We start from the raw sequence: 12114 nt of genomic DNA on the forward strand, positions 1-12114 counted from the left end.
AATTACAAAACATCAAAATAATCATTAAAAAAAAAATCCCCAAGCCCAACCAAACATCCATCCCACCCCCACCCCCCACATATAATTTTTTTTTTTTTTAAAAAAGAAAACATTTTAAAAACACTCTGCCCCTCCGGCAGTAACAACAACTGTCCTAGTGAGGCCTGTCAGGCCCCGCCTCAGGCCAGGTGGTAAGTGGCAGGAAGGAGCAGGGCCCTCAGGCACTCAGGGGAGTCTTCCTGGGCAGCAGGCAGCAGGCAGCAAGCAGCAAGCAGTCCTTGTGAGGCTTCAGGCCCCGCCCCAGGCCAGATGGTAAGCGGCAAGAGCAGGGCCCTCAAGCACTCATTCAGGGGAGTCCTCCTGGGCAGCAGGCAGCAAGCAGCAAGCAGTCCTTGTGAGGCTTCAGGCCCCGCCCCAGGCCAGATGGTAAGTGGCAAGAGCAGGGCCCTCAAGCACTCATTCAGGGGAGTCCTCCTGGGCAGCAGGCAGCAAGCAGCAAGCAGTCCTTGTGAGGCTTCAGGCCCCGCCCCAGGCCAGATGGTAAGCGGCAAGAGAAGGGTCCTCAAGCACTCACTCAGGCGAGTCCTGCTTCCCTGCTTTCCCTTTCATGGTTCATTTTACTTATCTATCGTAAAATTACTTTCCCCCAAAAACCCAGAGTCCTTTTTGTTGGGGATAATCCAAACTGAAATTCCCAGGTGCCAGAAAAGCTTATTTATGTATGCAAAAAATATGCCCTGTGTTTCGTTAGCCCCCAAATGGAAAGTTAGTGAGGCCCCAACTAAAGAGGATTGGCAATTGAAGTTGACAGAATATGCACAACTTGCAGATTTAACATATAGAACAAGAGAGCAAGAAAAACACACATTTAAGGAAGATTGGAAAACATTTATTGACTAAATGGAGAACAAATGTGTATAGCTGAAAACGCTGACAGCATTTATAAAAATTTAACAGAGTAAATAATTGATGGTGGATGTAAAAGTGGAAAATTGATTTGAATGGGTATAGTAAGGGAAGTCATTGGATATTTTAAAGTTTTATAAGGTTTATTTGAAATTGTAAAACAGAAAATGTAATAAAAACTATTACAAAAAATGTAGGTCTATTGACTCGAAATGTAATTTCATTGTAATGTTTCCAATATTTTTAACTGAATGAATGAGGGTCATTTCAAATTTACCAAACAGAATTATTAAAATGAGATAAACTAGGAGAAGAGCTGCTACTCTTTGAAACAACAATGCTGGGGATTTGTTTTTCTTGAAGCATTTTTTTAATGCAACTGCTGCATTTAAACTTGTAAAATACATTAATTTGAAATACTGCAGAACTTCCTTCAGGTCCAATCTATAAATCGAAACTTTTCTTTTTCTTTCTTTTTTTAAAAATAATATTTATTGAAATTTCCAAGAAAAAAAAGAGAGAGAGAAAAAAAGAAATTACATAATCCAAAAAAAAAGAACAAAAAAAATACAAAGTGCAGAAAAAAAAACAAAGGGAAAATAAGAACAGATTAAAAACAAATCCCTCTTTCTCTGTCCTATAATTCATTTACTTATTTCCATGACTTCCTCACACCTCCCTCCTTTGTATTCCAATTCAAATAGTTAATTCAGCAAATTTTTCCCTCCTTGTTTTATTTTCTTCTTTATCTTAAACATATTATATCATTCTATTTCCCATCTAATTATCAAGCCATTTTTTGCATATTCCTTTTTAACCTTATTGTTAAAAATCACTTCGTTTCATTCCTACTTCATTTTAACATCCATTGATTTTACACTGTTTCTGCAAATAGTCCTTAAATTTCTTCCCATAAAATTTCAAAATTTAGACCATATTTATACTTAACTTCTTCAAACCTTTCTACTAACGCCAATTATTTCCTTTCCAACAAATTTCATTACTATCAAACTAATTCCAAAAATAAAAAGAAGTTCTCCTCAAGTTTTTATCCAACGTCCCTTCTTCCTGGTTTCGGGTTATGTCAGTCCTTTCATTCTCACGTCCAGTCCATCAATCTGGTGTTCTGATATCCGAGGCTCTTAAGTAACTTCCATGCCCCCTCTGCAGATTTTCTTGTTCCTGTTTATTCTTACACCCTTCCCTGTCCCTTGTTGGTTTCTTTCATAATTTCTTCCCTTTCTCCTTGGGAGGTGGGCTTCCGGGGAACTCCAACCGGTAATAATCTCCATTTTCTTTCATCAGGCTAGCCCATTCCCCAGAGTCCCACTCCCCCAGATTAATTTTGTAATCCAAAAAATAGTTGTTCCAGAAGTAGTTGTCGACCCATTCCAGAGTCCCGCCAGAGCTCAAAGCTTCCTTAACTCCAAACACTTGACACATCATATTCAATCTTGCAGTACTGCGACTTTTGGTCAAGCAGGAAGTTAGGTTTCTCCATCTGTATCTTTTGAAGTGCAATCACAACCTCTTCCGTCATCATCTGCCCTTGAACTTGCCCTGTCAAGCCAGCTTCCTGAGTTAGTTGTTGTGGAGCTTCTTTATCCTTATTTTCTGTTAGTTCATATTTACTGGCTACAACAGACATAGAGTCTAGTTTTTCGTTCATTAAGTCCATTTTCTCATGCAGCTGCTGTAGCTTAGCATTTATTCTGCCAAGGGCAGACAACAAGGTTTCTTCCCGGCACATTGCTGTTCAAGGTCAGGCGGCTGGTCCCACTGTCTAATTCCCAGAATTGTAGAATTTCACTATAAACTGCAGCAACAAATTGACAAGCTCCCTCTAGGGGACACAATTTCAGTTCACATCCATCTTTAAAATGTATCCAACAAAGGAAAATTTACTTTCGGTTTTCAAATACTTTGTTTCCTTAACATGCAAAATGCAGAAAGCGGCATTAAAGTTAATTTATTTCTCTTCTTTTTACTATCTGTCAAGAGTAAACCACTTTCAATCGATGGGCATCTCCAAAACTTTCTGTCCTGACACCCTGTCCCCAGGTTTGGGACGATGGAGACTTATGTTCCTTTACTCTCTCCCCGCAGGATTAGGAAATCAGAGATTTCCCCCCCTTTTCCCCTGCTGTCAAGGGGGATTTTGTTGTATATGAATGCAGGAAATTTCAGTCTTTAAGTCAATTTTCCAGGCTAATTAGCTTATAAGGTCTTTGCTTCAGTCTATTTACAAAGCGGAAGGCGGACTTCCTATTTAGACCTTCCCGCTTCATGCCTAATTCGTAAATTTTGTCGTTTTCTTAATCAAATCTTCCATTTTTACTCACGGGTATTTTTTGAGTCCAATTATCATCAGGAAAAAGTCAGCCCTCTCCGGTGATGGATGCACGGCTTCCCTCCATGAAAGTAGCAGTCAGTTTGATGCACCGCACTGCTCACCCCACTTCGCTCCGGAGCCCCGAAAAGGGATTTCCCGGCAAAAAGGGGAGGCGCTCTTGGCGCTCTGCTGAACCCCACGACCCCAGGCTCCTCCGCCTGGGGTCTCTAGCGGGCCCCCACCTTCACCGTGGTGGGAAGACCCAACTTTCACGGAGCCCGCTCCTCCAGTCGGAAGAACTCCACCATTCACCGATGGCGCTAACCCGGAAGTCCGAAACTTTCTGAAACATGAAAAACCAATACAGTGGAACGTCGGGTTACATGCGCTTCAGGTTACAGACTCCGCTAACCCAGAAATAGTACCTCAGGTTAAGAACTTTGCTTCAGGATGAAAACAGAAATCGTGGCTCCGGCGGTGTGCAAGCAGCAGGAGGCCCCATTAGCTAAAGTGGTGCTTCAGGTTAAATGCAGATTAGACAAATTGAAGGGGAATAAGGATAGCAATTACTGCTTTGATGACTATATTCTATGTTCATAACTGAAAGTAGTATGATTCCAAATGGTAGTTTCAGGATAACACAGGAGTGGAAAGTGCTTTGGTACTTAAGTGTTGCTTATGTGCTTCCCATAGTCAACTAGTTGGCCATTGTGAGAACAAGATCCTGGACTAATTATAGGTGAATCTCTACATATCAGTTTTATTTAGTTTCTCAATTTTCGAATCTTAAGTCCAACTCTCCTGATGCCTGTATCATTATATATATAAGTTTTAGTGCTAATGAGAAATAACTTTTGCTACCCACTCTGCTTATGCCATGCATAATTTTATCAGTAATATAAATTCTACACCCTTCCAATTCTTCCAGTCAAATGTATGTATTGGTGAGCTATGGGGTCAAAACATGAGCAAAATCTTTGACTAGCTGATCCAGGAGAAGGAAAACTCTGATCCTGAAGCTCCTCTGAGATGATGAAAAGAATGCTAGTTAGGGGATGTGGGTGGCGCTGTAGGTTAAACCACAGAGCCTAGGACTTGCTGATCAGAATGTTGGCGGTTTGAATCCCCACGACGGGGTAATCTCCCGTTGCTCGGTCCCTGCACCTGTCAATCTAGAAGTTCGAAAGCACATCAAAGTGCAAGTAGATAAATAGGTACCCCTCTGGCGGGAAGGTAAACGGCGTTACAGTGCGCTGCTCTGGTTTGCCAGAAGCAGCTTAGTCTAAAAAAAAAGAAAGAAAATAATGCTAGTTGTCTGATTTCCACTCACCTGGGGGAAGGATGACCAGGAGGAGGGATGTGCCCAGGAGTTCCTTCATAGCACTGTAATAAGCAAGAGCCAGGAAGAGCTGGACCACCGCAGGCAACTGACACAGAAAAGAGTCCATTCAGATGAATTTAAAGGAGAAGGAAAGGGCCCTGAGGGCAACACTTGGGAAACCTGGTTTCCTGGGATGTGGTAAGTAGTGTTAGGATTTTTATCCACCCAAGTTGCTCAGTAGTAGTTCTCTGGTTGTTTATATCATGTGAGTGCCTGAGAGTATGAGACAGGAAGTCTCAGTACTGTTGGAGTTTTGCGGGAGTGTTTAGTTTCACTTCTGTGTGTTATGCTGTTCTGTACTGCTGCTGAGAGAGCACAGATGTGCTGATGGATTCTTTGTATATAGACTGTTAATAAAGTAGTTAAAAGACACCTGCTTCTTGGGAGAAAAGCCATGACAAACCTAGACAGCATCTTAAAAAGCAGAGACATCACCTTGCCAACAAAGGTCCGCATAGTTAAAGCTATGGTTTTCCCAGTAGTGATGTATGGAAGTGAGAGCTGGACCATAAAGAAGGCTGATCACCGAAGAATTGATGCTTTTGAATTATGGTGCTGGAGGAGACTCTTGAGAGTCCCATGGACTGCAAGAAGATCAAACCTATCAATTCGTAAGGAAATCAGCCCTGAGTGCTCACTGGAAGGACAGATCCTGAAGCTGAGACTCCAATACTTGAGCTACCTCATGAGAAGACCCATGCAGACTCCCCATATGAAATCACAATCTTCTTAGAACTGCTGGAGGGGCTGTGGTACAAGAAACACCTTTTCCCACCTATACTGGAACTGCCCACGCTTATTCAAATTCTCTACAATGGTTTGTAAAAAAATGCAATAAAACCAACAACCCCCCCACCAAAATATTAAAAGATCCCATTACACCTTCAACACAACTTTTAAAAACACAGTTATGGCGTGACTGTTTGAAAGGTTTCCACTCTCTTGAATTCTTGGCATTGATTCTGTTGTCTGCTGGAACCCCAGTTGCCCCCATTTAGAAGATTTCACAGAATTTGAGAGTTTGGGTTTCTTCTAAAACTATGTGGTGGTCAACATTGGTTGAAAATCATGACTTACTTGTTGCCAAAGCTTAGAAGACCCTAAAAATTTCTGTGCTGTTGGGTGGGATTTTATCATATATACAGCAAATACAGGTACCCAGGACTCCCTCTACAGTGGTACCTCAGGTTAAGTACTTAATTCGTTCCGGAGGTCCATACTTTACCTGAAACTGTACTTAACCTAAAGCACCACTTTAGCAAATGGGGCCTGCTGCTGCTGCCCCGCTGCCGGAGCACGATTTCTGTTGTCATCCTGAAGCAAAGTTCTTAACCTGAAGCACAATTTCTCAGTTAGCAGAGTCGGTAACCTGGAGCGTATGTAACCTGAAGCGTATGTAACCCAAGGTACCACTGTATATGTGAAATTTGGCTTTTGTATTGTTCTTAAGTACTTTTCCAAGTAAATATTACATCTCTCCTGGATATACTGCAATGCCGTTTTGTATTTCTTGTGGTTTTTCATATTGATTTGTTTGATTTTATTATAGTTCAATAAAATAGAAATAAAATTGAGGAGATAAGTATGTGTGCCAGCTTGAGCTCCTTGGAAAAAAATGTGAATATGAGGTGTTAGTGGAGGGATAGGACCACGGGGGTAGTTTTTCTTGGGTAGTTTGTCCACCTTTGGTCCTCACCCAGCACTCAAGTCTCCCCTGTGGGTCATAGAAGCTGTCAGCATTCGACAGCTGCCACATCCTGGGAACAGCTTCAGCTGGGTGGCTAAGCCAAGTGAGGGTAGCTGATGGGTCCCAAACCTTCAGTGAGTTGGGACTTTCCTTACATGTGATAACAGGCTCCATCAGTTTGAGTGGGCAAAACCCATCATGGGTCCAGCAGGCATGAAAGTGATTCCTGAACATGTTGTAGAAGAAAGTGAGCGACTGATGGCTCTGGTTAAAACCTGAGAAGGTAGCTGATCCAGGAGAAGGAATACTCTGATCCTTAACCTACTTGTCTTGTGGGATATATTTATGGGGGGGGGGGGAGGCTAAGAAATAAACCCGACACCAATCCAGAGTGGAGTCCATAAGACAGTTGGATGGCATATGGAAGTCCTTATGGCAACTCCTGCAGCCAAGCTGTTGCCAAATGTCTTGCTCTGCTTTCTTTTGGACCATTTCAGTGAGTCTAAGAGAGTAGTCTTGTCATTCAGGCAGCCCAGGACGTCCATACTCACTCTCATGTTTGCACCCGGGGGAAGTAATTTTGGTGCTGCTAATGAAGCAGTCCAGGTGCACTCAATTGTCTCTTGAGACAGACAGATGCCAATCATCATCATCATCATCATCATCATCATCATCATCATCAGTGCTCTCTCTTTTAAAGAAAAATAGGTGCCAGTAGTCACCATGAAGTTGCTGCAATAAGTGCCACACTTTTAACATTCGGGGGGAGGTGCTGGTACTGTGTACCCTTGAGTATCCCTCCCCAAATCCGGAAGAAGAAGGAGGAGGAGGAGGAGGAGGAGGAGGAGGAGGAGAAAGATTTTTTGTCACGCTTAATCTACAGATCATCTCTGGACACTTGGGAGTACATATCATGCAAATATCTCACATAGTCTCCATATGCCCAATTGTTTCATTTCTATATCAATATTAACTCATTTGTGGGTTCAAAATGACATAAAAGATGAAATTACTCAAAGTATCATCTCATCTTCACATTATAAGGGAGGGTGAGGGCATTGGAAGAAACAGGGAGAGACTCAAAGTGGCATCCAATACTTTACAAAAACAAAAACACGCATATCAGTGTTTGGTACCATCACATCAAATTGTGTGATGATAACTTTAGAAGTGTCTAAATCTGTTCAGTTTGGAAATATTCAGTCTGCCATATTGACTCATAATGGCATCTGATGGTTTCCTAATGTACACCACAACACAATCCTCACTCCAGAAACCATCATGCCAAATTTTGCGATGAAGTAATCAGTGCAGTTTGGAAAAGCTTGGCACGACATTTTTATTCAAAATGGCTTCTGATGGTAACCAAACATGAAGTAAATCTGGCTTCTTCACCTTGAAAACTGTCATGCCAAATTGACATCAATGTCTCAGGAAGAGTTTAAATGCATAGGGAACAGATGGATGGAGAGATGGGCAGTACCGTATTTTTCGCTCTATAACACACACCTGACCATAACACGCACGTAGTTTTTAGAGGAGGAAAACAAGAAAAAAAACAGTGGATGTATGATTTTTGTGGTTCATGCTGTGGCCACAGACATGTGATCTGACGGTGAGTTTGGGGTAGCCCAATGCAAAAATCCTGAGGATCCATGTGGATCCATGCTTTGTAACCACGTTTTTGCGCCATTGCGGCCCCATGAAACAGTGGGTGCATGTGTTTTTTGTGCAGGCTGTAGCCTTGGATATGCTATGTGATCTGATGGTGAATTTGGGGTGACCTAGTGCAAAAATCCTGAGGATCCATGTGGATCCGTGCTTTGTAACCACGTTTTAAGTAGGGAGGGAAGGAAAAGAACTCAAGGGACAAGGAGCACGCGTGGGGGGTGTGGAGAAGGATGCTGCTAATAATGCAGGAGAGGCTCCTCTCCGGCTTTGCTCCTTTAGAACAAGCAGGCTCTGCGTCTCTCCCTCCTCCCCGGCAAGGAAACCATGATAGTAACCACTCTGAGACAAATCAAGAAAAATTGCAACCAACACTCTCCCCCAACAAGCGCAGTGAGGTCAAAACACACACACACAGAGAGAGAGAACTGGCCCTAAAGTCGCAGGGCGCTGGAAGTCACAGGGGCGCTGGGGGAGTGAACGGGAAGCAAGAGAAGGAGAAGGAGCCCTCACACACACAGAGAGACACACAGAGCGTCGATTCTAAAGTCGCAGGGGCGCAGGGAGATTGAACGGAAGCAAGAGAAGGAGAAGGAGCCCTCACACACAGAGAGACACACAGAGTGTCAATTCTAAAGTCGCAGGGGCGCAGGGAGAGTGAACGGGAAGCAAGAGAAGGAGAAGGAGCCCTCTCACACACACAGACACACAGAGTGTCAATTCTAAAGTCGGAGGGAGAGCGCAGGGGCGCAGGGAGAGTGAACGGGAAGCAGGAGGAGGAGAAAGATAGCTCAAGCACACACACACACAGCCCCTACAGTGGCTAATCCAAAATCGGACAGCAAAAAACTGCAGGCAGGGACAGAGAGCACGGGGTTGTTTTAAAGCAGCCAACCCCGCTCTGCTTCTCTCCCTCCTCCCGGCTAGGCTGGCTGAAAAGCTTTGCTGCTACTTAGCAGCTCAGTGGGGAGGAGAGAGGAACATAGAGGACGGGGTTGTTTTAAAGCAGCCAACCCCGCTCTGCTTCTCTCCCTCCTCCCCAGCTCGGCTCGCTGACAGGAGCCACTTACACCCGCTTTGCTGTTTCAAAGCGAGCCACGGACTGCTCACAACTGCAGCAGATTCCCCCGCCATCTGTAGGCATTCGCTCCATAACACGCACAGACATTTCCCCTTACTTTCTAGGAGGAAAAATCTGCGTGTTATGGAGCAAAATTTACGGGTACTTTAATCAGTCCTGAACTACAGTTGATTGTTGTTAGTAAAATGATGGCAGAATCGGTTTGGCAACATTTAAGAATAGTTACTAGAATAGTAGTTGCAGTTTGACGCTGAAATAATTCTTCTTGGGAGCTCTGGCCTTTTATAAAACATGACGTGTTCTTCGACCTCTCTTTCCTATCAGGATAAGAAATACTGCCTGGATGCTTTGTTTGGAGAGATTCCCAGTGAGCGCAGATGTCACCAAAGTTTAGTTAGAGAGACGTGGAACATATGAATGCTGCTAGCACTGATTTCAAGCACGTGCAAATAACAAGCTTGCTTCAACTGGAACAAGGAGAAATAATATTCCAGAAGGCAATTATAAAAGCTCACTCTAATGACTCTGGCTCCATTGCCCAATTTTCATTGCATACTGCTGTGTCCCTGGCACAGTTCAAGATCCCTGAGCTATGTCCAGCTTTGCTACCTAGGTAGTCAGCTGTACCGGACCGTGGTTACTTTGATCTGGGGCCTGGAAGATCAGAAAAAAGTATGTGCTTCTTTGAACCAAGTTGGACCCGATACCGAGTTAGAGGAAACATAGGAGCACTGCGTCAGCATCAATATGTTGCTCTGTCTATCAATGTCTTAGCAACTTCCCATAGTTCCTTGGACATCAAGTTAATACATAGGTGGTGTAGAATAGCAGAGCAATTGTACAAATTACTTCTGGATAGCGCAATGTTTAGGAAAGGTTTTAGTTAGAGGCAGACATGCCATCACTTGTGGTGGGACTGTCCAAGAATACAGTGGTGCCTCGCAAGACGAAAAGAATCCGTTCCGCGAGTCTCTTCGTCTAGCGGTTTTTTTGTCTTGCGAAGCAAGCCCATTGACGGCTTAGCAGATTAGCGCTATTAGCGGTTTAGCGGCTTTTAGCGGCTTTTAGCGGCGTTTAGCGGCTTATCGGCTTAGCAGATAAGCGGCTTAGCGGCTTAGAAAAAGGGGGGAGGGGAAAAAAACTCGCAGGAACTCACAAGACATTTTCGTCTTGCGAAGCAAGCCCATAGGAAATTCGTTTTGCGAAGCACCTCAAAAACAGAAAACTCTTTCATCTAGTGAGTTTTCCGTCTTGTGAGGCATTCGTCTTGCGGGGCACCACTGTAGAAATTTATGGTGTGGGAATGTTCAGGGGTGCAGGAGATGATATATTGACTAATTATATCCTTATCCAACTTGTGATAACAAGTTCCCAAAATATCAGCAGAGTTTATGACATTTCCCTTTTAAGTTCGCAACGGTAACGTCTGCACAGGTTTGCTAGTTTTTTGACTGGACCATAAGGAATAGAGTTTGGTGACATCGTGATGTATCACCAGCCACACATTAGGATCTGGAGATACATCACAGTTTTAAACACCAAGCTGCATTTGACCCAGCCTCGCAAGGAGCCTGGCTGAAACTGCCCCCACTATCACTGAGGAAGTGGAGGTGGCTTCACCCTAGCACCTCAATGAGTCAAGAATGACACAGCTTTTTTGCGCTGCTGAGCTGCAGGGTACAAAGGCTCCCACCCCCAGCTGAGCAAGCCGCAATGTCCCTCTGGCTTGCACGCCAGCTGGAAGGACAAAGGAGCTCCTGCCCCCCCCCCCCCGATGAGCTGAAATATACTCGGAGTCCTGTAGTGACTTCATGCTCTTTATTGCAGCTTCTAAAACAGTGATTGAATTGCCCCCCAAACCTCAGGCTATTATATACATTATTTACACAATGAGTCCTGTCTGATTGGCTGATTCTGCTTCCCTCCTGGAGCCTGATTGGTCTTTTCCTGTGAGCCAGCCAGTTGTTGCATTGTAGGATCCTACTTGCCTGTTGTTCTAGGGCCCAAGCTTAGTACATAAACCCCTCCTCTCTAAGTTCCCATTGCTCCCAGAAGGTTAGCATTCCTAGTTGATGAAGTATGCTGGTCACCTACGTATGCGTTGTGATCTCGGGTGTCTCTCGGTAGGGGTTCCTGGTTCTGGCTCTTGCTTTGGGGCTGCCGGCTATGATGGAGCCATTGGGTCCGGTGCTGCTGGTCCACTCAGTCATGGAACTGGTTCTTGTGGCTGCTCAGCCTCAGGGGTCACTTCTCGACTTCCTAGTTCTGCATCCCTTACCCACTTCTCCTGCTCTATGGGCCTCACCCTTCTGCTATCCCCTTGGGATTCCTCTGTCCAGCCCTCCTCGCTGTTTCCCCCCCTGGGAATCACCACTGTAGTTGATCGCAGTGGCGGTCAAATGCAGCGAGGCGCTACTCCCAGTCCCCTTGGTGGACCAGTGTATACTGGTAGCTGGTGAGGAAAATCGATCACCTGAGGATGCCGGGTGACATTACCTGAGGGGTCTGCTTCTTGGGGGCAAATAGGCCAAGCAGTGGCTTGTGGTCTGTCACAACGGTAAAGGGGTGCCATATTGGTGTTTTGCAACTTTCTGACCTGTTGCAGGACCTTAGCCAGACCTTAGCAGAGTATATGCAGAGTTCACAAAAGCAATGGGTTGCAGGCAGGATGGACGAAACAGGAACCGGTAACTTGTTACTTATAGGTGTTTAATATATAAATTGGACTTCAAGTTACTATTCACAGGAACAGAACAGAACATGGATCTTTAACTAGCTCTCTCACCACACGACTCTTACTTTGACACTCAACTCTCAATGCTCAACGCTCTACTAACACATTCCAGTCAGAAGGCCATAAATCATTATTCCCGTGAGAGAGCTTGACCAATCCTGGAGCTGTCTCCAGGCCTCTATATCTCCAGGCAGATTTTACTCCTTTACATTGCCTTGGCTGTCGTCCAACTCCTAACCGACTCTGTGTGAAGCTGCACGTATTCAGAATCCCAACATGCCCATACAAGAAATCGTGAAATTTCTTTACTCCCTTTGCGATTGCC

The 12114-nt window shown here is 44.4% G+C and overlaps 1 long non-coding RNA gene across 1 annotated transcript in view; it reads left to right on the forward strand.

Annotated features, from left to right (window-relative positions):
* The first annotated feature begins 7872 nt into the window (after positions 1 to 7872).
* Positions 7873 to 12114, forward strand: part of LOC307221782 — a 479077-nt gene continuing 474835 nt past the window's right edge. The window contains exon 1 of the long non-coding RNA XR_013841510.1: positions 7873 to 8631. This is a non-coding gene — a long non-coding RNA (uncharacterized lncRNA). The remainder of the gene's footprint in view (positions 8632 to 12114) is intronic.

This window comes from Podarcis cretensis (assembly GCF_951804945.1).
Source record: "Podarcis cretensis genome assembly, chromosome: 8".
Taxonomy (NCBI): Eukaryota; Metazoa; Chordata; class Lepidosauria; order Squamata; family Lacertidae; genus Podarcis; species Podarcis cretensis.